Below are 25,402 nucleotides of genomic sequence, written 5' to 3' on the forward strand. Positions count from 1 at the left end.
CAAAACCTCATATATTTAGGAAGACTAGGGTTGGGGTGAAGTGCATAGATCCCAAAGTGCAAAGGATCGGTGCTTTTTGTCTTGCCGGTGAGGTATTTCCAAGGAGTGGGTCCCCTCTCCCTTCTCTTCTATCTAGATCTCAGATTTAGGATAATCTACATAATCCCTCCCATCTCTGTTACGGGGGGGGGGGGCAGTTCCTGGATAAGGTTAACTTTGGGAAGAGTAAATCTCGTTTGGTTCAAACATTTCATAGATCTGTGAGCCAGAAAATTAGGGACAGGCGTCATGAATGCTAAAGAAATCTAGTTATTGGAAATTCTATATTTGAACAACTGCAGACGGAGTATATTCATAGTAAATATGGCATTTTGTGCTGCATTTTAAATTTAAACTGTATTACTTATAACTTATGAAAATTGTTTCCATCGAGAGATCTGGTAAATATTAAATTCTCTGTTAGGTTAGCTTTCATACACACACACACACACACACACACACACACACACACACACATATATAATCTGATTTTAAGCTATTTAACTTTTAAGTGCACTTGGAATTTATTTCAGTAAATATTGCAAGTGGTAGAACTCAACAGAATATTACCATTTTGCTAAGTAGTCTCACAATTTATTAAAGAATCCTTTCTCTCTCTCTCTTTTTTTTTTTTTTTTTGCTGTATCATCTTTATTGAATATTGCATTCTTACAAGTACCTAGAACCAAATTATTCAACCCATTGATCTATGGCTTTAGTCTTGTGCCAGGATGACCAATTTCAAAAAGAAATATATGAACCCACCACTATATTGTTGAGATTACTGGGCTCTGCCTTTGGCTTTTTGTCATAATGGTATGAACATGTTTGTGCTCTTATAAGAGCAGTACCCCTTCATTTGTACATTAGATCTGTTCATCTCATGAAATAAAGGACAATACTTCCCCGATTGTCTCATCCTGGTTCATCCTTAATTTTCCCCTCCCTGGTGGATCATTCACAACAGCAGAGGACTATTATTCAATTTACATGATCTTACAAAAATAACTTCCCTGACCCCTCAAAGCCTTCTAACTACACCATTTCACTGGTCTCCTTTAAACAAGACTACTCAAAATGTTTTCCATGCTCTCTGCCTCCAATTTCTTTTCTACCTATTCTTCCTCGAATCCCTTTCAAGCAGGAATTTGTCCCCAACATTCTACCGAAATAGCTCTCTTGTCAGAGTCACCAGTGGCCTCAATGTTATTCAACACAACAGTCAAATCAGTTTCCGTCCTACTCAAGCAGTATCTGACACAATCACATCCTCCTTCTTGAGTCCTCTCTTCACTTGACTTTTAGGAGTCATCCATCTCACTTTTCTTTTATCTTACTAGCCCCTCCTTCTCGCTCACTCTCTCTCTCTCTCTCTTTTTCTGGTTCATCCTTGTTCCTGTTTCCTAAGATATTATCCAAAACTTTCCTATATCACACAATTTTTCTGGACTTGGACTTTGGGCTAGGGAGATTCTTGTACTCTATGTGGAATTGACTGGGGTCACTTGATAACTTTCAACTAGTGGCTGATCTAGTCCAAAACTTTTCTAGGTGACTTCATTCATACACGTTGCCTCTGTGAGGATAGCTGAAAGACCAAGCTCAGCAAGTTTCCTCTCCAAGTGGTCTCTCCACCAGGGGAACTGGACCTCATTCTTGGAGGTTTGGGCTCCAAGAGATCAAGACAAAAGGTGCCAGCATTTTGCAACCTAGAGTAGAACTGGCATCATGTCACTCCTGCTATGTACTTTATTGGTCAAAGCAGGCACGACTTTAAAGGGAGAGGAAATAAACCCAACACTCATTGAGAGGAATATCAAAGAATTTGCTGCTATCTTTAACCTTTCAACATTTTTTAACACCTGGCTTCTTAATGATGCTGAAGTATCTCAGAGCATGATCTTTAGAAATTTCCTCCTCAATCTGCCTAATTTTTAATGAACTCATCCAGTCTCTTGGCTTTAATACGGTTTTAAATATGATAGGTTATTTCATGACTCCCCAAAATTCATTTACATATTGGAATTCAGAACTCAAGACTCTTAAATATCCAACTTTATGTCTAATACACCCAATACTTTCTTGAATTCTGCACATAGATCTCTAAAAGGACAAATACCTCCACTCCAGGACTCTCTGACTCCCTTAATTCTCACCGTTTTATTTTTCTCCATTATGCTTATTTCCATCTCTTGTTACCTTTTTAATTTTTGTTGATTTCTCCCTATCAGAAGGTGGGCTACACAAAAATAGGATCTTATTAGGATTAGGAGTCAGTTGAAAGTTGTATCCCCCAGTGCCTTTGGCTAAAGGAAAGTAGTTTGCTAAGATAAAACCTCTTCATGAGTTATAAATAGATTAGGAATATTGGTTAGGTTTTAGGACATTTTATTGCTTTTCTTCTTGACAATTAGGTTATGCTACCCAGTTTTTCTGAATTTTCATATATAATTTTCATATTATAAAAGCTTCCTTTTGCTTTTGAAATTATTTAAAATAAAAAAGTTCAATTGTAAATGAAATAGGAAGTTACATGTTCATTTTAGAGTGCATTTTAAATTGTGCTACAAAAGATGTGACAAGACACTACAATAATATGTCTAAAATTTCATAAGGAATATGGTATAAATCCTAGTTTTTATTAGTCAGTGAGGCCAGGACACCATCTGGCTATAGTAAACATAAGGGTATTACATCTTTTTAAAGAGTAATGTTTTAAAGAAATGTTTTCCCAGTGTTATTAGAAGAACTTTACATTTAGAGGTTTTGATATATCTCATTTACTTTTATTCTCTGAAAATGGACAAAGTCAAGAACATGGTACTCTTCTCTCTGCAAAGCTGTCTTTGTGTACCACCTTAATTTTCTCGAAAATCTTACTTGTTGGGCCGGCAGTGATGACAATAGTACTTCCATATCCCCTGGGTAAACATCACACCCATGTGTTTTGTTTTGGTCTTTATTGACTTCTGAGTGATACTGTGAAATCTGATAAGAGGCCTTTTGTGTTCTTTCATCAAGTAAAAAGTTAGTATGTGGTTTTGCCTAGCAGAATATTTAGCACTTAGTGGGTCAATCAAATAAACTGACATTAGAAAACCCAAGTACACCTACCACTAGCTGTACAACTCTGGGAAATTTTCTGAGTATCTCATGACCTTAGTTTTCTCTCTTCCTTTTTTTTTTTTTAAGAGCTGGGGCAGGGGTGAAGAGAGAGGGAGAGAGAGAATCTTAAGCAGGCTCCACATCCAGCATGAGGCTGATGCAATGCAAGGCTCTGTCTCACAATCCTGAGATCATGCCCTGAGCTAAAATCAAGAGTCGGCGTCTCAAACAATTGAGCCACCCAGGCACCCCATGACCTCAGTTTTCTTATGCATAAAATGGGGATAATACCTGCTTCCTAGAATTATAGTGTGGAATAAATGAGAATAAATGAGATAATACCTCTCCAGTGCTTATTAGCATCGTCTGGAACCTAATAAGCTCTCAAAAACTTTACTTTGTAACTTTTTTGTTTACTCTTCTTCTCTTTCACTATTTTTCTTTTCTTTCCCTTTCTTTTTTCCCTTTCTTTTTTCTTTCCCCTTCCCTTTCCTTTCCTTTTCCATTGATTATGTAAAGAAACTAAAGTAAATCTTCACAAGAATTGAATAGGTGCTTCATTTTTTGAAATAAGTGAATGTCTCACTGTCTAGTTGGTGCCTCAATTGTAGTTGTTCAATAAATGATTTATCTTAGTCTGGGAACAGTTTCATAAGAGCTTAAAATCTCTTAATGTTAATAATAATGAAAAGCTTATCTTTGGAAAGAAAACTTAGAAAAAAGTTACTATGTTACAGGTATAAAAAAATTAGATAGGTTAACAAGATGGTTTCATAAGTTGTTCCCAACTTCAATGGCCCTCACAAGAAGATTAACTAACAGGTATCCACAGACAAGACACCATTGTGAAAATCCCAGACCCAAGAAGTGAGGCTGAAGCTTTCCCCTGGACAACAGAGCCTGAGAGGAACAGCACTAGAAGGGTAAGAGGCACAGTTTCACTATGACTGTATCCCTCTCCTCTGGGCTGGCACAGTGTAGAACTAATAGAGCCCCCATGGGCCTACGGTTTTTCTGGTGGGAAAGAGAGAGCCCAAGTTGGGCCTACAGCTTTCTCATCATTGCAGAACACTTCTTGGGAGGCTTACTCAGGACCCTCATCATGGAATTACTGGGGGAACATGTGGAGAATGACCAATGGGGATCAGATAGAAATTGAGAGTTTCTCTAACCAGTACTCAGATCTTGGCAGACTATGTTCATGGCAACTAAGCAGAGATCTCAGCCAGTAGCTCTGCCCATCTGCAGAGTCCAGCTGATGGCCCCCTCCAGCCAGGGTGCTCAGTTGACAGTTTTGCCTGATTTGGACCCTAGCCAATAAGCCATACTGGCCATGGAACATATCCTATAGGCCACCAGTCAGGGGAGCGCAATCCACAATCACTTATGGGGTATAGCAAAAGCAGTTTTAGGAGGTAAGTTTAATTATAAACACATAGATCAAGAAAAAAATAAGCAACCTAACATTGTGCTTGAGGAGACTAGATAAAGGAGAACTTACTAAGCCAAAATTAGCAAAATGAAGGAAATAATAAAAATTAGAGCAGATAAATGAAAAAGAAAATAAAACAGTATAAAAGATTAATAAAACTAAGAATTTTTTCTTAAAAGATAACTAGAATTGACCTATCTTTAGCTAGACTGAACAAAAAAAGAGAGAATTCAAATAAATAAAATTATAAATGAGCCAAAAAAAAAAAAAAAGAAAGAAAGAAAAGAAAAAAGTTCTGAGCAGACCAATAATGAGTAAGTAGTTTGAGTCAATTAAAAACAACAACAACAACAAAACCAAACCTCCTGACAACAGAAACCCCAGGACCAGATGGTTCAGTTGGTGAATTCTACCAAATATTTGAAGAAAAATTAATGGTAAGCATTTTCAAACTTTTCCAAAAAGCTGAAGATGGGGGAACACTCCCCAATTCATTTTATAAGGCCAGGATTACCGTAATGCCAAAGCCAGAAAAGGAAACTATAAAAAAAGGAAATTATCCATAATGAATAGACATGTGAAAATTCTCACAAAATATCAGCAAATCTGATTCAAAAGTACATTGAAAGAATTATACACTGTGATCAAGTGAGATTTATTCCAGGGATGCAAGGATGTTTCAACACCTGCAAATCAATATGATATATCACTTTAACAAATGAAAAATAAGAATTGTAGATCCTCTCAATAGATGCAGAAAAAGTGTGTGACAAAATACAGCATTCTTTTAAGATAAAAACTCTCAGCAAGGGGTGCCTGGGTGGTTTAGTCAGTTAAGCGTCTGCCTTCAGCTCAAGTCATGATCCCAGAGTCCCAGGATCAAGCCCCACATCGGGCTCCCTGCTCAGTGGGGAGACTGCTTCTCCCCCTCTCTCTACCATTCCCCCTGCTTGTGCTTGCTCTCTCTCTCTCTCTGTTAAATAAATAAAATAAAATCTTAAAAAAAAAACAAACCCAAAACTCATAATGAATTCTAGTGCTATATAAAATCGGTACAGCACCACCAAAAACCCTGAATAGCCAAAGCAATCTTGAGGGAAAAAAGAAGGAAGCAGGAGGCATCACACTTCTTGACTTCAAACTACACTACAAAGTTACAGCAATCAAAGCAGAATGTTATTGGCCTAAAAACTTATAGAAATCAATGGAGGAGAATTGAGAATCTAGAAATAAATTCATGCATACACAGTAAACTAACATTGGACAAGAGAACTAAGAATATTTAATGGGAAAACCATAGTCTCTTCAATAAATTTTGTTGGGAATTCTGGATATCCACATGCAAAAGAACAAAATTGGAGTCATATTATACAACTCACAAAAATTAACTCAAAATGGATTAATAACTTAAATGTAAGACCTGAAACAGTAAAGTTCCTAGGAGAAAACATAAGGAAAATATTGACATTGGTTTTGCAAAGAATTTTTAATTATGACACCAAAAGCACAAGCAACAAAAGCAGAAATAAATAGGATTATGTCAAACAAAAAAGCTTCAGAATAGCAAAATGAAAAATCAAGTTATGGAATGGGAGAAAATACTTACAAATCATGTATCTGATAAGGGGTGAATATTCAAAATATGTAAGGATTCATTACTCCAAAGCAAAAACCCCAAATAATCTGATTTTAAAATGAGCAAAGGACCTGAATAGATATTTTTCCAAATAAGATATACAAATGGCCAACAGGGACATGAAAAAGTGCTCAAACATCATTAATCCTCTGGGAAATACAAATCAAAACCTGAAGAGATGTTCCTTCAAACCTATTAGAATGACTATTACCAAAATACAAGAGATAACAGGTGTTGGAAACGATGTAGAGAAAAAAAGGGAACCCTCCTGCACTGCTGGTGGGAATATAAATTGGTACAGCCACTATGGAAAACAGTATGGAATTTTCTCAAAAGAAGAAAAAAAAATAGAACTACTATATGACCCGACAAGCCTACTTCTGAGTATATATCCAAAGGATCTGAAATCACTGTCTCATAGAGGTATCTGCACTCCTATGTTCATTGCAACATTATTTACAATAACAAAGACATGGAAACAAAGTAAGTGTCCATCGAGAGAGAAATGGGTTGAGAGAATGTATATGTATTATTCAGTCATAGAAAAGAAGGAAATCCTGCCTTTTGTGACAACATGGATGAAACTTGAGGGCATTATACTAAGTGAAATAGACAAAGATACTGAATGATTTCACACCTATGTGGCATCAAAAAAACCCAGACTCGGGGCGCCTGGGTGGCTCAGTGGGTTAAGCCGCTGCCTTCGGCTCAGGTCATGATCCCAGGTCCTGGGTTCAAGCCCCACATCGGGCTTTCTGCTCAGCAGGGAGCCTGCTTCCTCCTCTCTCTCTGCCTGCCTCTCTGCCTACTTGTGATTTCTCTCTGTCAAATAAATAAATAAAATCTTTAAAAAAAAAAAAAAAAAAAAAAAAAAAACCCAGACTCATAGAAACAGAGTAAATTGGTTGTTGCCAAGGGTGGAAGAGTGGGGAAATGGGTGAAAGTGATCAAAGGGTACAAATTTCTGTTATAAGATGAGTAAGTTCTGGGGATCTAATATGCAGTATGGTGACCATAATTGACAATACTGTAGTGTACACTTGACAGTTGCTAAGAGAGTAAATCTTAAAAGTTCTCACCACAAAGAAAAAAAAATGATGACCATTTAAGATGATTGATGTGCTAATTAACCTCATTATAATAATTATGTATATATATGTCAATTTATTACATTATACACCTTAAACTTATACAATGTTTTATGTCAATTACATCTCAATAAAGCTTAGAAAAAGTAATACACAATGTTTAGATGACATTTTTTGAAATAGTAAAAAATTTAGAGTGTTCAAAGGAGAACAAGGACAAAGAATTACAAAAAAATAGTAACAGAGTTTATATTTTTGATATTGTGATTTATAAGAAATACATATTTGGTCATTCTATATAAATTTCTTATGAGTGTAATGTGAGCATCTCTTATCATAATACTTAGTCTCTTGTCCTCAGTTCCTGAAATTGCTTCAGAGCCATGAAGATGAAATGGATTTCTTGTTATTCATAACAAACTCCCTTCCACCACAGTTCAGTTTATGTCAATGAGGTGACTTTTAGAAAGCACCTAAGGATGAGGGCTGGTTGCCAGGAGAATAGAGGATTAGGAACTTTCAGTCCCACCCTCTGTTTTCCAGAGAGGAGAGAAGGGCTAGAGATTGAGTCAAACAACAATGGTCAATTATTCCATCAATCAAGCCTATGTAATGAAGTCTCCATAAAAACCCAAAAGGATAGAGGGTTCAGAGAGCTTCCAGGTGGTGACCACACAGAACTGCAGGGAGAATGGTGTGTCTGAGAGGGCATGGAAGCTCCTCACCCCTTTTCACATACCTTGCTCTGTGTATCTCTTCTTCGAGCTGTTGACTCAGATCCTTACATATACTTTATAATAAACTGAAAACCAGTGAGTTAACAAATTTCCCGAGCTGTGAGCCACTCCAGCAAATTAATCAAACCCAAAGAAGGGCTCATGGGAATCTCTGATTTATAGCCAGTTGATCTGAAAGGCAACAACTCGGGCTTGTGCCTGGCATCTGAAATGGTGAGCAGTCTCGTGGGACTGAACTCTTCACCTATAGAATCTGATGCTATTTCCAGATAGTGTCAGAATTGTGTTGAACTGAGGGATACCAAGCTGGTGTCCAGACAATTGCTTGGTAGTGTGAGGGGAATATTCACTAACAAGGGCAACCGAATGCTCAGAACCTAAGTAATATCCCACCATATTTAATTAATTTGTTCAATATGGGAAAGAGAGGAGGAGGAGGAGAAGGAGGAAGAGGCACTGGATATTAAAACTACCTGTATTTGTGAATTACTTATTTTCCATTCAGAAATGATAGAGACATTATGAATTAAATTAGGATATAGAGATGGGGTGTACCATAAGGAAGATATGCCCAGTCATGGTGCTTTTAGGTCACTACAATTTGGAAGGCATCATCAAAATGGTAGGTTTTGTTCCAGGTTCTAAAGACAAAATCTCTAGGAATTTTTTTTTTTTAATAATTGTAATTTCACTTTCAGGAAGCAAATAGATTAAACCAAAGCTTACTGTCAATTTCTTGTTCCTGTGTTTACTTACCTGTCACTATTAATTCCCCACACCAGTGTCTGCTTATGGGTCTTTCCTTTGGATTTCTGTATTTTTGGGCCTTTCCTCGTTAAAGAAAGCATCATTCTCTTTACTTCTTGGGAGCATCTTAGGGATCTCTTTACTGAAGAGATGCATTTTAAGATGAGAAGCCTGATGAAAAATATCCAGTGATCTTTGGGAGACCAAGGGATACAAGTACATATGAAAACTCAAGGTTTTGAAGAATGCTCTTCTTCTGTGTTTTTCTGTAGTAACAAGAAATAATACTACCCAAATAAGAATGCATTGTCAACTCTCAAATTATAATCAGAGTTTATGGATCAGTTCAATTGGGTTATTCTCTAGGGGGGGATACACCACACACACACACACACACACACACACACACACACACTCCTGAAGTTGAACATAAATCTTCCATTGGTTTTCTTAAAGTTCATATTATTTATTCATAATTTTGATATTGGTACCTAGGTTTTTCTTATCTTGGTTTAAGATAGAAAATAGATTTGTTCTTTTTAAATATTTTAATCATGACATCAAAAATTTAAAGTACATATGTGGAACATTTTCTTAGTTAATAGTATAATTATTTTTACATGGATGTATTTAATAGAAATGTATATTTTGTAAGGGTTTCAAAAGGCAAATTCACAAAATCACACTACGTCACCTCAAATACACAGGATTCATGGTAAGACTTAATACCGATAGCACACGTTAGGAAATGTTAAGCAGAAATGTTGCCGAAGAAATAGTCTTCCTGTTTAAAAAAAAAGAAGAAGAAGAAGAAGAAGAAGAAAGAAGAAGAAGAAGAAGAAGAAGAAGAAGAAGAAGAAGAAGAAGAAGAAGAAGAAGAAGAAGAAGAAGAAAGAAAGAAAGAAAGAAAGAAAGAAAGAAAGAAAGAAAGAAAGAAAGAAAGAAAGAAAGAGAAAAAGAAAAGCTCTTATAATTACTTAGTCCAAATAGGGAAGAAGGCCTAAGTTTGAATTCATGGCATATTGCTCTAATACGCTATTAGCCTAATCCTTCATTTTCTTGTCAATTAAAGACTTATCTTTATTCACTGATTCACTTATCAGTAATTCACTGGGTATTTTAAAGCTGGTTGTTAAAAATCCCTTTGTTTATAGCAATAAGGCACCATTCATTTTGTGAACTTTATAAAACCAACCTCTGCCAATTTTGCTCTTTGAGAATAGCTCTAAAGATGTGTTCCCACAGTAATTACTTATTCCAGAGATGTTCATTAAAGAGTGAAGTAAGAGGCAAGTGTTTGAAACAATTGTATCCCACCAAAGCCAGCTTTACCAAGCACCCTCCCAGTATCTACAGTACTTATGTGCATTTAAAAAAAATTGGAAAACATCATATGAAATTTGTATTTTTGAGTGCTGTTACCTATAATGGGGCTAAAGATATTGGCTGTCATTTTTAAAAATTCATATTTAAATGGGAGATTCAGCTAAAGGTTGGGGGAAAGATGGGATGCTTTTGAATGTGGGCCCAGCTGTCCATCACATACCTGCTGTGAATAGCGTGGGTCATTCTAGTGTCTCTGTTCTGTACTGCCAACTCACCCAAGCCACCAGGATGGGAAGAGAAAGGAGGGGGATAAACCACAGTGAAGCCAGCCAAATCTTAATGGAGAAAAAAAGAAAAGAAAAGAAAAGAAAAGATGGAATTGGAGTTGTATATTTATTTTAGATTGAATTGTTATTGTAGGAGAGTAGTAAGAAGAATTTCAGTGTTTTATTTGTTTGTTATCAGAACCCGATGTGCTGGAATGTGTTTTAGCATTGCAGTTATCCTACAATTACAGTAAAGCTTCCCACTGAGCCTTAATGGGCAAAGGAAGGGAGAAAATTCAGCGCAAGAGAGGGCAAGGGAGAGATTTTGTTTATCAGCCTGTCAGTGAAAAATTTAAATTCATACACCCCTTTACATAAATGAAATTTTATTTATTTCTATTACATAAGAAAACAAAGTGATCAAGGAAAGAAATCAGAGAACATGGGATTGGGTGTATTTCCTAAACTTCTGGACCTAAACAAAGTAAATACTAATCATCTGTAATGAGCATGTCATTTGATTGAATGCTAATAACATAGCCAAATTAGTTTTCTAGGTGCTTGGAAACAGTTTTCCGTTTTTGGCCTGTAGACTTGAGTTCTTTTGTCCATGCTCTTTTTTCTTTTTGTTGAACTCTTAGGATTCATCAGGATTTCAAATATAAATGTAACTGTTTCCTCAGTTTATTCATCTATAAAATGGGAATGCTAACAATGCTTATCTCAACTTTATTTTCTTAAATGTAGATTAAATGAGACTCCCTATGAAAAACTCTGAGATCATTGCCTGGCACATAATAAGTGCTCAATAAATGTTAGCATTATGATTATATACCTTTGACGAGAGCACATTTCTTTAAAAAAAATTATATCCTCACTGTAAAATAACTCACATATCTCTTACCAAACATTTTGAAAGATAGGACAGAAAATAAAAATGCTGCATAATGCTACTATCTTGTATCTATTGTTAATGTAACTCATATTTCTTTATTAAAATATATCTGTATGAATATATCTTTCTAAAATATCTATATAATGGCCCTTACCCTGTGAGGCTTTTCCCCTCCACGGTCAATTCACGGACATCTTTCCATCAATAAATACAGATGTACCACTTAATTTTTAGTGTCTATATCACATTTTGTTTTAGTTCATAATTTGAACAACTATCCCTAGCATCTTAAATGCTCATTGTGGATATGGAAAATAAGAAATGCCTTTTTAAAAAAATTATGTTCAGTTAGCCAAAATCAGCATGTTCTCATTAGCTGCCTCTGCCTGTTGGGTTGTCTTTTAAAAATGATTGGAAACCTACTTAATACTTAGATCTGGATCCCAGTTCTGCCACCAACTGGCTGTGTGACCTTGGGCAAGTTACATCACTTCACTGTTAACTTCTATGTATTTTTGTTTGTTTGTGTCTCTGTTTTCATTTGTGAAATGGTGAAAATAAAAGTATTTCATAGGGTCGTTGAGTGGAAGAGGCTTGTTAAGTCATACAAACTTTTCTTTGATGATTTAGGAGGACTCTGAGACTGGTTTTTGGTATATAGTTAGTACTTGTTAAGTATTAGCTTGAGGCCTTGTAAAAACCTGGAATTCCTCCGAAATCATCGAAGAAAAATTATATTACTCCTTTGAATTAGTTCTATTTTATTTGCAAACTTTGCATTTCACTGCCGTATTTGTCCTTTGGAATATTCTTAAGTGAAAATATACACTATCCTACACACCCCAATTCCCAAACCATGTTAATTAGAAGAGAGTTTAAAAGAGTTATTTCTGAGTACACTGCTCACTGAGCAATTTGGAAATAGTCATCTTCGAACACCAGTAACTAGGTAAATATTTTGCAACTTACATTTTCTTAAGTTTTAACACATCTGAGGAACAGGGAGCCCTTGTCTTTGCCTCAGGCTTACTACACCATATTGATGGGTGCTGAGGTGGAGCCATGTAAAACACGATCTATCCTTTTAAGGACAGAATCTGGGGGAATGGTAAAATCTGAAGGGATTCCCAATAACTGTCCTCTGTCGGACATTGTGATACGTCAGTCCTGCAAAAGCTATCCCTTTTTAAAAGCCTAGATATGGAATCCTACTTTATTAGGTAATTCTGGAACAAAGGTTACCCCAATGAGAGCTTCCCAACCTGCTGAAGTCCGCACATAGGGTACACTCTTAACATTGAGTGCATTCCTCTGCCCCCCAGTGGTGCAGGCCAGGCAAGGCAGCTAGTGCTCTCTGGCCAGCCCACCAGCAGCTTTCTTTGCTTCCACCAGAGGGTCCTAACGGAGTTTAAGTTTCTCTATGTGCCTTGACATGAAATAGTTGTAAAGCACACTCTTATGTGCCACGTTCTACATCTCTACTTAGTAAAACAATAATTTACAGACATATGAGGGAGGATATTCATGGGAATTTTTTCTGTTAGATTAATGTCTCCTTGCTGTATCATAGAACAAATTTCTAGCACGTAAACCAGTGTTTCTAAATGTCAGACTCAGGCATCCCCTAGCATACATCTAATGGACCAATTTGAGACACGCTGCTCCAAAAAATGCACACATATGGTAGTTTGGAGCTCACTAATGATTGTAAAACACAAATATAAATGTTTGCAACTGAAAACATTTCGGAAAACTTGATTGCCACTGGGACATTGGAATAAAAAATGTAAATTATTAACATGATGTTAGGAGATGATCAAAATGAAGACAGGAAAATTAAGTAATTCCTAATGAGCTGTGAAGTCCTTTAAGGACATAACTATAGGTTACAAAGTAATACCATTCTAAAGCGCTGGTTCTCAAAATGTGTCCCCAGGACAACAGGCATCATCATCTGGAAACTTATGGAGAAACAAATTCTTGGAACCCACCTCATACTGAAATAGAGAATCTGCAGGGGGAACTCAATCATCAGTGTTTTAACAAGCTCTTCGGATAATTCTGCTGTGCAAGAGTTTGAGAACCACAATTAATGAGGCCAACTACTTTTCTAATCCTTATACACCGAATGAATGCTGTCCTTCATTTCCTTTAGAGTACAATACCCTCATTTGAGTGAGGCTGCTGCTATTTCAACTCCTTTTAAAGAATCTGTCTCAGAGCCATTTTGTAACTAAAAAGAAATTCAGTTTCATTATTTTATAGTTAAATCTCATTGAGCGATTGCTCAGAGTATCTGTATACATTTTAGATTTGACTTTGCCCTGCAATGCAAAGATTTGAAAGCTTTTCACTTTTGAAGTGATTAGTCTTTAAGGCGATGCAATCAACGAGTTGTATTGAAAGCTTAATATTTATTGAAGAGCCCTTGATAGACCACTTTTGGATCTTGTAGGACATTCTCCACCATAATATTATTTGGCCTCTAACTCTCCCTAATTAGACTTCAGTCAGAAAAGTTAACCCGATGACTACTTCATTTATTTGACTTTCCTACCTCCTGAGTCAGAGTTAGAGTTAGCTTTGGAAGGAGGCTGGGGGTCAACTGCTTGCCTGAGTAACACATTTTTTTTTGGCCAGGAGAACCCTAAGCCCAAACCTAATGGACCCCTCGTTGCCACAGTGGATGTGGCCACTAGTATCTCTGCTGTTGTGAAATCCTATTCCAAATGCCCAATTCACACATGGTTCTTAAGACTCATCTTGTGTCAAAGCAATTGTGGTGGTTGCTCTGTCCAAGACGAGAAAAGGAACAAGAGGGTGTAAGTCCCCTGGTCAGTCCTCCTGGCTCCTACTATTTCATATGTCAGGAGCGTTGTGTCCTCAGTGTTTAACTGCCAATTTAAGTCAGTCTTGCTTTCATCCCAGAGTCTCCAACTCAGTTCTTGTGACGGTATGTCCAAGATGACCCTCATTTTTGAAAAGCAGTACACTGTGGAGGAATAATTTAGGTTTTCTTCTAAACCTTAAATGTATCTCACATCTGTTCCCTGAAGTTCTCCCTGTAGTGCTCTTATAGCCTTTTCTAGATTCCAAGTGAGGAGAGCTAGAAAGTGATGGAATATTCTGGTTACACGAGGAAAAGGGGTGGGATGTTCAGTCTTACATCCAGCATTTAGAAGACTCATCAGGGATGTGGTAGGCAGAACCAGGATCTCTAAGCGAATGAACATTCAACTCAATCTATTATTGCCATATCCCAAGACAAACTACTGATGAGATTTTAGTAAACTTGTAACTATTTATCACTCTGTATGTACCTTTACTATTGACACAAAGAAGATCATATCTTTTGTTTCTTTTCACCCTAGGTTTTTTAACTTAAAGAGATATAATAAATTATCCTTTTGGGGTCACAAATATTTCTCTTTTTAAAAAGATTTTATTTATTTAATTTGAGAGAGAGAGAGAGCAAGCAGGGGGAGGAGCAGTGAAGGGAGAGGGAGCGGGAAAGAATCCTAAGTAGACTCCGTGCTGAGCACAGAGCCCAATGTGGGGCTCAATGTCAGGACTCTGAGATCATGAACTGGGCCGAAACCAGGAATCAGAGCCTTAACCAACGGAGCCACCCAGGCACCTCTGGGTCACAAATATTACTATTACAATATCGTATTCTAAGTTTTCATGGTAGTTTCTTGTCATCAAAGTTAATTTGTTAAAACTCTCCTCTACCATTTAAAATACTTACTGTCTTGATTTTTATGGACGAACCCTTTTTAATGCTATCCCATAAGAATATAGAATAAAACCTCAAAATATCAGCATGAGCTGATATTTTATTATTTATATTTATTATGTTTATTATATTTTATATTTATTATATTTTATTATCATTTTATTTACAAATTTTTATTTATTTTTATAATAACACATTTACATTGTTCAAAATTAAAACTATATAAAAATATAGACTGAGAAATCCTTCTACCATTTTTGTTTATTTTATAGACTTCCAAATTTTGTAGTATAAATAAAAGTATATATGGCCCTATATATTCTTCTCACTTTTTTTCTTTTTACAGAGGTAGCAAAATATAATTTTCTGTATTTTAAATGATGTAATTATCCTGATGCTTTCTCCACATAGTACATAGATTGTGTGTGTATACATATAATTTTTATAATTTATAATATATATATATATTTTTTTTCCCCTGGCACAGAATGTTCATTGTGTGCAAAGAACTAGTCTTCTATTGCTAAACACTTGGGTGCTTGAAGTCTTTTGCTACCACTTTGTTATGATGAATAATATATATATATATATATATATATATATATATATATATAAATTTCATATATGTTTAGGAATATCTGCTCAGATTCATTTGGATGCAATAAAAATCTTTTTTTTTTTTTTTCCTGTAACATTTCCTGTAACTACTCTGGTAAATCCTAATTCTGACTAAACTTCTTTCAGAATCCAGGCACATTACTGTCCTCTTTTCATTTCTGAAATATAATAAAGTAAGCATTCATTTTAGGAAGAAAGATAACAGTCTGAACATCTCACATGCCATTTTTCATCTTATAATTCTGGAAAGTATATTTTAGTTGATGCCATAGAATTTAAGCTTGCTTTTTTTTTTTTTTAAAGATTTATTTATTTATTTGACAGAGATCACAAGTAGGCAGAGAGGCAGGCAGAGAGGAAGCAAGCTCCCTGCTGAGCAGAGAGCCCGATGCGGGGCTCGATCCCAGGACCCTAGGATCATGACCTGAGCCAAAAGCAGAGGCTGTAACCCACTGAGCCACCCAGGTGCCCCTTAAGCTTGCTTTTTGAAAAAAGATAGTATGTGAGACAGTTGTCAGAAGTAAACATGAGATGTTTCTCCATGATCTTCCAGAGGTAGACAAGGAGAATTAGTAATTTAAGCATAGGCATGGTTCTGAAATTTAGGTTTGCTCACCCATGTGTATGTGGTCTTACTACATACCTTATTCCATATTATATCTATAAAGGATTTATAAGGATTGAATATTCAAATATGACTCTGCCCAGTATTTTTTAATATCTATGTTTCCTCTGATTTTAATTATGAGCATGTCAGTTACTTTGTGATGGTATCAAATACCCATAGTCTTGTTTATTTTCAATAAAAATTCTCAATTTTTAAAAAAATTAACACAGCCTAGCATTAATCTGTATTCTAGAGGTTTTCAACCCTTGGCTGCACACAAGAATCACCTGGGAAGATTTTTAAAACACTCATAACAAGGCCAGCACAGACCAATCAAATATAAAGATTTGCTGGTAGGACCTAGGTATAGTATTTTTTTAATGCTCCCCAGGTAATTTCAATCTGTAGTCAAGTTTGAGCGTCACTGCTTGAGGGGAAGAAATAATTACTGGATTTTTGTCTCTTCTTCCCCCAATTAGAATTTATTTCCATATGATTTACATGAAGTATCAGCTTTTTAAAATTTTGCATTGAAAATGAACATCTAAAATTACAATTCTTTGTTTTTATATTTGATATGAAAGAGTGACTGAAGAAAAATAAGTTATATCTTAGACACAATTTTTTCTGTATCTTGGCATGTTTTGGAAAGAAATTCGTTAACCTTCTTGAGATTCTCAGTGCAGTCCTTCTGGAGTAGAGGGGAGTTGGCCATGGGAAGAAACGTGTTTAGATACTGATTTGCATGTGAACTTTATCCCACACAAATGTGCCCCTCTCTGAGATGTTTCTAATGTGAGACCCAGTTGTACATAAATATCTCTGAGTAATTACTCTCTATTCAAATACATATCAAACTATAAAAATGCTGTGCCTAATTTTTATAAAGTGAACTGCCCACATGCAAAAGTGGGCAAGTTAGCTGTGCTTCCGAAAACATCTTAGAATGTGGTTTTGTAAAACTGGCACATTTTTCTCCCTTCTGGCTGAATAGTTCATTATTCCTGAGTGAACTGAAAAAGAGAATGTAGAGACCTTGGAAAAGTTTTTATCCAGCTTTGAAAACTATTTTGATAGGCAAAAGCTCTTCTCTGTCCTGCTAAGAAGAAATGGGGACTTTCTAGCCAAAAGAAAATGTGATTTTTTTGAGAATTTGGGGATAATTTTTCCCAAAATATAATTTTTACATGTGTACTTCTGAAAAGTTATATACTGGAAACTTTATAGTATTTTAATTTGGAAAACAAAACAAAACAAAAACAAAAAACACCCATGACCCAGTGGCTAATGAGAAAGAAAAGATAATTATGTCAGAACTTTTCGAGGTGAAAAGGGCTAGATTTCTGATTATAGTGTTCACTTCCTCATGCTTTTCCTACTACTGAATAAGAGCATAGAAGAAGTGATCTTTGGATTCATTTAGAATCCATGATATTTCATTGCATGTTATACTAGAAGTTTTTTTTTTTTTTCCTTAGACTCTTCACATAAATCCTATAGCCCATTGATTTCCCCATCTTTGTGAATTGGTTATTTACATTAAGTCTAAAAGTCTAAATATCTGTATACTATTCTTTTTTATAAAGATTTTATTTATTTATTTGAAAGAGAGAGACAGAGACAGCACAAATGGGGGGAGGGACAGAGGAAGGGAGAGAAGCAGACTCCCCGCTGAGCCTGAAGACCAAGGAGTGGGGCTTGATCACAGGACCCTGAGATTGTGACTTAAGCCAAAGGTAGATGCTTAACTGACCAAACCACCCAGGCGCCCCATATACTCTTTTTAAGAGGCTGCTTCCTCGCGCCCCATATACTCTTTTTAAGAGGCTGCTTCCTCAAACAATTCTCTCAGGGTGAGTTTATATTTTCATTACAAACGAAACTGTATTTGTATTGCCTGCTGTGGCAGTTCTTTCATTTAAAGGATGTAATGTTTCTGACTTTTGGTTGAAGCCTCGAACTGATACCACTTATAGGACAACATGTACTGTTACTTTTAATGAATTACATTTGGTTACTGGGTTCTCTTCCTGTAGACTTCTTGAAGCATGCTTTCACCTTTCAAATATTTTGGCCTGCCATTAATCCAATGATTTCATCCTTTTTGTTCCCCTAGACAGGGTAATTTCATCAAAGTTTTCCCACATGGCCAGAATCTGTATTAGCTATTTGGTGTGCTGTAAATTTAAAAGCCAGTAGTATTCCTCCCACTCCTTATATATACAAAAAACAGATGGAGTGATTACACTGCAATGTTCCTGGCTAAAGTAAATTTAGATGTAAGAATACAGCCTTTATATGTATTGGAGCAAAGTATGTCATTCTTTCTCATTCACTTAAAAGGATGTTTAATAAAATTGCTGCTTATCAAAAGAGAAACTCCAGAGGAAGACTAAATAAATGAGGTGATATTTTAAAAGTTAATGAATGAGGTGCCTTGATCTATGGCTCCATTATACTCTTTTCATTGCTTCACAGAGCTCTTAAAACACAAGATGTGATGTAAAGGATAGGTAAGCTAATTTAAACATTGCTTTAAAAAGTAGGCAGTGAAACACTTATTATGTTTACTGAAGGGCTGAAAGTACAAGGTCCTTTCTTTTAGAAGATATTATGAGCTAAAATGTAACATGCAAATTAATGACCTTTTTAACATAATTAACACTAAAATTGAACTGGGTTTGAAGTTAGGCTATAAAAATTGTCTAGTGATACAAAATATAAAATATTTTCAAAATTTACTTTAAGCATTACTTAGATGGTACCACCAATAACAGAGCTTGGTTTGTACTTTATCTTCATGATCATAATTTTATAATCTGTATTGATCGTGCTTTCAGTGCTAGCTAACTTCTTCACATTGGGGATTCTGAGAGTTCTTAATTTTTGGAGTCTTTATGAATGATTTTAACGAAACTACTGAAATAATCCAGACTTGGTTAATAGTCTTTGCTTACAAGTACCAAAAGTTAACTTGAGCTGGCTTAAACCAAAAATATATTTATGAAATATCTGCAGATTATGTCATGCAATCTACTTTTTAAAATATTTTATTTATTTGAGATAGAGTGAGAGAGAGAACAAGTGGGGCCGAGGAGTAGAGGGGCAAAGGGAGAAGGAGAAGAGGGCACCCCACTGAGCAGGGAGCCCAACACAGGGCTCAATCCTAGGACTCCAGGATCATGACCTGAGCCAAAGGCAGATGCTTAACCAACTGAGCCACCTACACGCACCTGTGTCATGCAATCTAATAGCAAGAAAAGGGCTTGTTTTTTAAGGAGATACTGGAACTGGACTGAAATACTTTCTGTCTTCCATTTCTTCTTCCCTCTTTGTATACTCTCATTGTTTTTCCTGTGCATAGAATAGAAATAGAAATAAAATAGAAATAGAAATAGAAATAATTGCAATCCTAAGAGAAGTTGGAAGAGGGTCACTGTAGTCATTGATTTATATCTACTTCCAAAGACCTGGACTAAACTTAAAAAAAAACATAGTACTAGAAGTCCTAGCAACAGCAATCGGACAACAAAAAGAAATAAAAGGTATTCAAATTGGCAATGAAGAAGTCAAACTCTCCCTTCGCAGATGACATGATACTTCTTATGGAAAACCTAAAAGACTCCATCTACCAGAACTCATACACCAATTCAGTAATGTGGCAGGATACAAAATCAATGTACAGAAATCAGTTGCTTTCTTATACAAACAATGAATCTGTAGAAAGGGAATTAGAGAATTGATTCCATTTACTATAGCACCAAAAACCATAAGATACCTGGGAATAAACCTAACCAAAGAGGTAAAGGTTCTGTACTCGAGGAACTATAGAACACTAATGAAAGAAATTGAAGAAGACACAAAAAGATGGAAAAGCATTCCATGCTCATGGATCGGAAGAATAAATATTGTTAAAATGTCCATAATGCCTAGAGCAATCTATACTTGCAATGTCATCCTGATCAAAATTCCACTGGCATTTTTCAAAGAACTGGAACAAACAATCTTAAAATTTGTAAGGAACCAGGGGCACCTGGGTGGCTCAGCAGGTTAAGCCCCTGCCTTTGGCTCAGGTCATGATCCCAGGCATTGGGATCAAGCCCGGCATTGGGCTCTCTGCTCATCGGGGAGCCTGCTTCCCCCTCTCTTTCTGCCTGCCTCTCTACCTACTTGTGATCTCTCTCTGTCAAATAAATAAATAAATAAAATCTTTAAAAAAAAATTTGTAAGGAACCAGAAGAGACCCTGAATCACTAAGGAAACGTTGAAAAGAAAAACAAAACTGGGGGGATTACGTTGCCTGATTTCAAGTTTCACTACAAAGCTATGATCATCAAGACAGCATGGTACTGGCACAAAAACAGACACATAGACCAGTGGAACAGAGTGGAGGGCCCAGATATGGGCCCTCAACTCTATGGTCAACTAATCTTCAACAAAGGAGGAAAAAATATACAGTAGAAAAAAGACATTCTCTTCAATAAATGATGCTGGGAAAATTGGGCAGCTACGTGTAGAAGAATGAAACTCGACCATTCCCTTATACCATACACAAAGATAAACTCAAAATGGATAAAAGTCCTCAACATGAGGCAGGAATGTACGAAAATTCTAGAGGACAACATAGGCAGTAACCTCCTCAACATTGGCCACAGCAACTGCTTTCAAGACATGTCTCCAAAGGCAAAGGAAACAAAAGCAAAAATAAACTTTTGGGACTTCATCAAGATAAAAAGCTTCTGCACAGCAAAGAAACAGTCAACAAAACAAAAAGGCAACCCATGGAATGGGAGAAGATATTTGCAAATGACACTACAGAAAATGGACTGATATCCAAGATCTATAAAGAACTCCTCAAACTCACAAACACACTCAAAACCAAACTTGACACTCAAAGAACAGATACTCACGTTCAAAACATGGGCAGAAGACATGAACAGATACTTCTCCAAAGACATACAAATGGCTAACAGACACATGAAAAAAATGTTCGTCATTAGCCATCAGGGAAATTCAAATCAAAACCACATTGAGATACCAACTTACACCAGTTAGAATGGCCAAAATGAACAAGACAGTAAACAACAAGTGTTGGAGAGGATATGGAGAAAGGGAAACTCTCTTATACTGTTGGTGAGAATGCAAGTTGGTGTTGCCACTTTGGAAAACAGTGTGGAGATTCCTTAAGAAATTAAAAATAGAGCTTCCCTATGACCCTGCAATTGCACTACTGGGTATTTACCCCAAAGATACAGATGTAGTGAAAAGAAGGGCCATCTGTACCTCACTGTTCATAGCAGCAATGGCCACAATCACCAAACTGTGGAAAGTGCCAAGATGCCCCTCAACAGAAGAAGATATGGTCCATATATACAATGCAGTATTATGCCTCCATGGGAAAGGATGAATACCCAACTTTTCTATCAGCATGGATGGGTCTGGAGAAGATTGTGCTGAGTGAAATAAGTCAGGCAGAGAGAGTCAATTATCATATGGTTTCACTTACTTTGGAGCATAAGGAATAACATGGAAGACATTGAGAGATGGAGACAGGAAGTGAGTTGGAGGAAATCAGAGTGGGAGACAAACCATAAGAGACTGTGGACTTTGAAAAACAAACTGAGGATTTTGGAGGGGAGGGAGGTGGGAGGTTGGGTAAGCCTGGTGGTGGGTATTATGGAGGGCACATATTGCATGGAGCACTGAGTGTGGTGCATAAACAATGAAATTGGGAACACTGAAAAAAATAAAATTAAATAAAATTTTAAAAATTCTCAGTGTTATTTCTAAATTTCTAGGAGAAAGTTTAAATAAACCAGTCTGGGTCAATTTCCAACTATGTCAAATCAGCTATGATTAGGAGAGAGAGTCTCACCAAGCTCCCTGGGATATCCAACCCTGTGGATAGTGAAACAGTTCCAAGAGAAGAAGACCTGACATAGGTACCAAGAAATGTTTATTACCGTGCTGTTAGATAAGTAAAAAACATAAATTTAATTTAAATTCTAGATCATGTCTCAAGTAGATGAGGTACCAAGTACCATAATTTTTAAAGTACGAAATAAATTAAGATCACATTAGTTAATTAAAAAACATTCTTATATATTTGTTACCAACTTGATTATATAAAAAAAATCCTTAAATTCTTTTATTGAAATTCTGTAACTTGACCAATTGCTATTTATTTATTTATTTTCTTGAGTACAGGTAGAGACTTTTGGACAAGAAATAGAAAAGTAAATTTTGGATTTGGATTGCTGGATAAAACTTATTTTAGTTCCAACATCAATGAAGTATCTTTAAACTGGCATTAAGTAGACTATATAATGTAGGGTGCATATATGCCATTATTCCCCCCAGGTAAAATGTTCAGAATCTGTGTATTTAAAAGGCTAATTAGGTATTATCAAGTTCAAAACACCTTAATATATACAAGTAGGCAAAGGGTTGTTCAAGAGGTGAAGTGTCTTCTTTAAAGGCACAAAAACTATTTAGTGAAAACTAAATCTTCTGAATTGACACCTTATGTTAGCTGCTTGCCTTTTATATTAAAAACAAATGAATAAATCTGTCATCCTCTGGCCCAGGAGGTTCCCTTTTGAGGAGAGAGGACCTTGAGGGCTTTATGAAAGGTCGATATAATGTTTATCCTCCCATTAAATTTGAACATCATCTGTTTTGCTGATTCAAGATATTCCTGATCCGTACTGAAATTAAGAAAGAAATATGGAGGTTTCTTGAGTACACATCTATCAGAATTTTGCGTAAGCATCTCAGGAATTTGTGTTTTCAGCTCATTCACATCTCTATACTTCTTCAGTGAATTCTTCAGAGAATTCTGAATTATGAATTCTTCATAATTCTTCAGAGAATTATAAGTTTGCAGGAATGAGTTCAGAGTTCTAAATAAAGTTCATCCAGGTGACTCTTTTTTATGGAAAACTGATACAGCAAGAAACACATTTTAAAACTTCCTTTTCCGGTTGAGTTGTTAAAAGCCAAGTCCATTTCTTTTCAGGAAAATTCATATTTTTGGTATGATTTACTCAGCTATAGTTGCCTTTGACTTGGATTTTGAAGTCTTCCACCAGAATGAATGTTGCAATATTTTCGTTTGTTAGTAAAAAAATTTTTTTCAGGTTTATGGTTATGATTTTTAGCACACATGATTTAGGATCATGGCAATGGTTTCCAGTAACAAGATGGCACTTACGGGGCAGTATTAACACACTGTTATGAGTGCTAAACTTACTTTCTGTAACTTCAGTGCTGCTTAGAAAAGTCCTTTTCTTACCCAAAGGCCTTGGGTAGAGTTAGTTCGTTTGTACATTTATTTTTAACACCTCAAATGATCTGCATAATGATATGTAAATATACTCATGCAGTAAGAGGCTGCGTGTTGAGGGAAAAACACAAGACTAGGTAGTAAGACACCTAGCTCTTTCTCTACTGTGACCATCCTATGTGCCACTTAATAAACCACTTTTGCAGGCATTATCTATATGATGTCAAGGTTAGGGTTAAGAGTGAGCTAAGGTCTCCTTTAGCTCTAACAAGTTTATTTCTATGATAAATGTTTATATATATATATATATATATATATATATATATATATTCACTCCAATTTTTAGATGAAGGCAAAAACAAAGTCCCCTTCCTTTGAAAACTCAAACTAAATGCCTGGGTATCCATTGCTTCCCATTGTAAACAACCTGCACTCTCTTCTCTGATCCTCCCTCTTGTGGAATTCCAAGAACTCGAGAAAAGATTTCACAAACCAAGGTCATGTACTGATTTCTAGCATCTGAGAAATTATGATGCAGTAGCTGCCCAGTCAATGTTCTTTCCACTTCCTTCCCATACTCATATTCATGTTAATATTCTGACCTTTCAGCACACAGTTTAGAAGATTTGAAATTAAAAAGAAGAGAAAAGGGGAACATGAAACACTATTTTTAACTATGGGGAAGGTCACTATTTTTAAAGAGAAACTGAACAGCTGACTCCCAACTTTTTAGGGAAGAGATGATCTCCTCCTGCTCCCCTATGCTTGACGTTAAGATTTATTTTTTTATGAATGAGCGCATGAGGTAAAAAAAACAAAAAACAAAAAACGAACATTATATGGCATTTTTGTGTTCAGCAATGAAAATTTAAAGTAAGAATGAAATACTGAAAGGAACACTCAGGGTTTGGGAGATGGGAGTTCGAGATATGCGTGGTGTGCTATCTCTCCTCTCCAGGGATATTAATTAAATCTCTTTATTTCCCTACTTTTTTCTCTCGGTATCTGTAAATTGAAGAGTCTGGGCTAAATTTACTCAACGTTCACTTTTGACTGTAAATATACTACTTTCAGGATGTATATCCATTATGTACATATAAATAGAATTTTTCTGCGTGTAGCTATTATGCTTTTAATCCCCCAAAGTAGTTTTCTAGCACCTTTACCTCTTATTATGTGGAGTATACTCAGGGAATGCAAATAATTCAAGTATTTTTTAAGCAAATGCTTCCAATGCAAATAATTCAAACATTTGTTTGAGAAACGTATAGAAAGAAATGTCAATTTTCAGGTACTTTCCCTTCTCTGTTATTTTCTATGCTTTATAAAGCATCATAAGCAAGACTTGTTTTCATGATTACCTCCCAAGTAAGTAAACTTCCACCTGTGGATAATTACTAGCAGAAGACCATTGCATCTTAAAGCAAAGCAAAATAAGACATAAAACCAATGGCAATAAAACAAAACATTTCATCAAAAATGAGTTGGAGTAATAATTCCTAGTAAGTAAAAAGGCAAGCAGGGGAATTATTTTCACAAGGATGAGGAATAAGCCAAGATTTTCCTCTTTTACCCTCTCAATTAAGCTGTAACATATACTCATGAAAAGGATAGTCCTGAATGTCCCAGAGGCACAAAAGAGGGTGGACCTACTTAGTTTATTTCTGAATTGTCAGCTCTTTTTTTTCCCTATTCTCTCAGTAAAATAAACTGTTTTGCTGAATAAGAGGGTTAAGAAAAGGCCTGAGTGAGTCACTCCAATTTGTTTCCACATTCTGAACAGTCAGTAAAGAAATTTATTGCCTCATTAGGCATTTTGAGTAGATTTTTCTGGAAACCTGAGTGACGTAAGGTAGAAAAGTAACCTAGTCAGACGGTTTAAAAG

This window comes from Enhydra lutris, unplaced genomic scaffold (assembly GCF_002288905.1).
Source record: "Enhydra lutris kenyoni isolate GAN:26980312 unplaced genomic scaffold, ASM228890v2 scaffoldscaffold2, whole genome shotgun sequence".
Classification (NCBI taxonomy): Eukaryota; Metazoa; Chordata; class Mammalia; order Carnivora; family Mustelidae; genus Enhydra; species Enhydra lutris.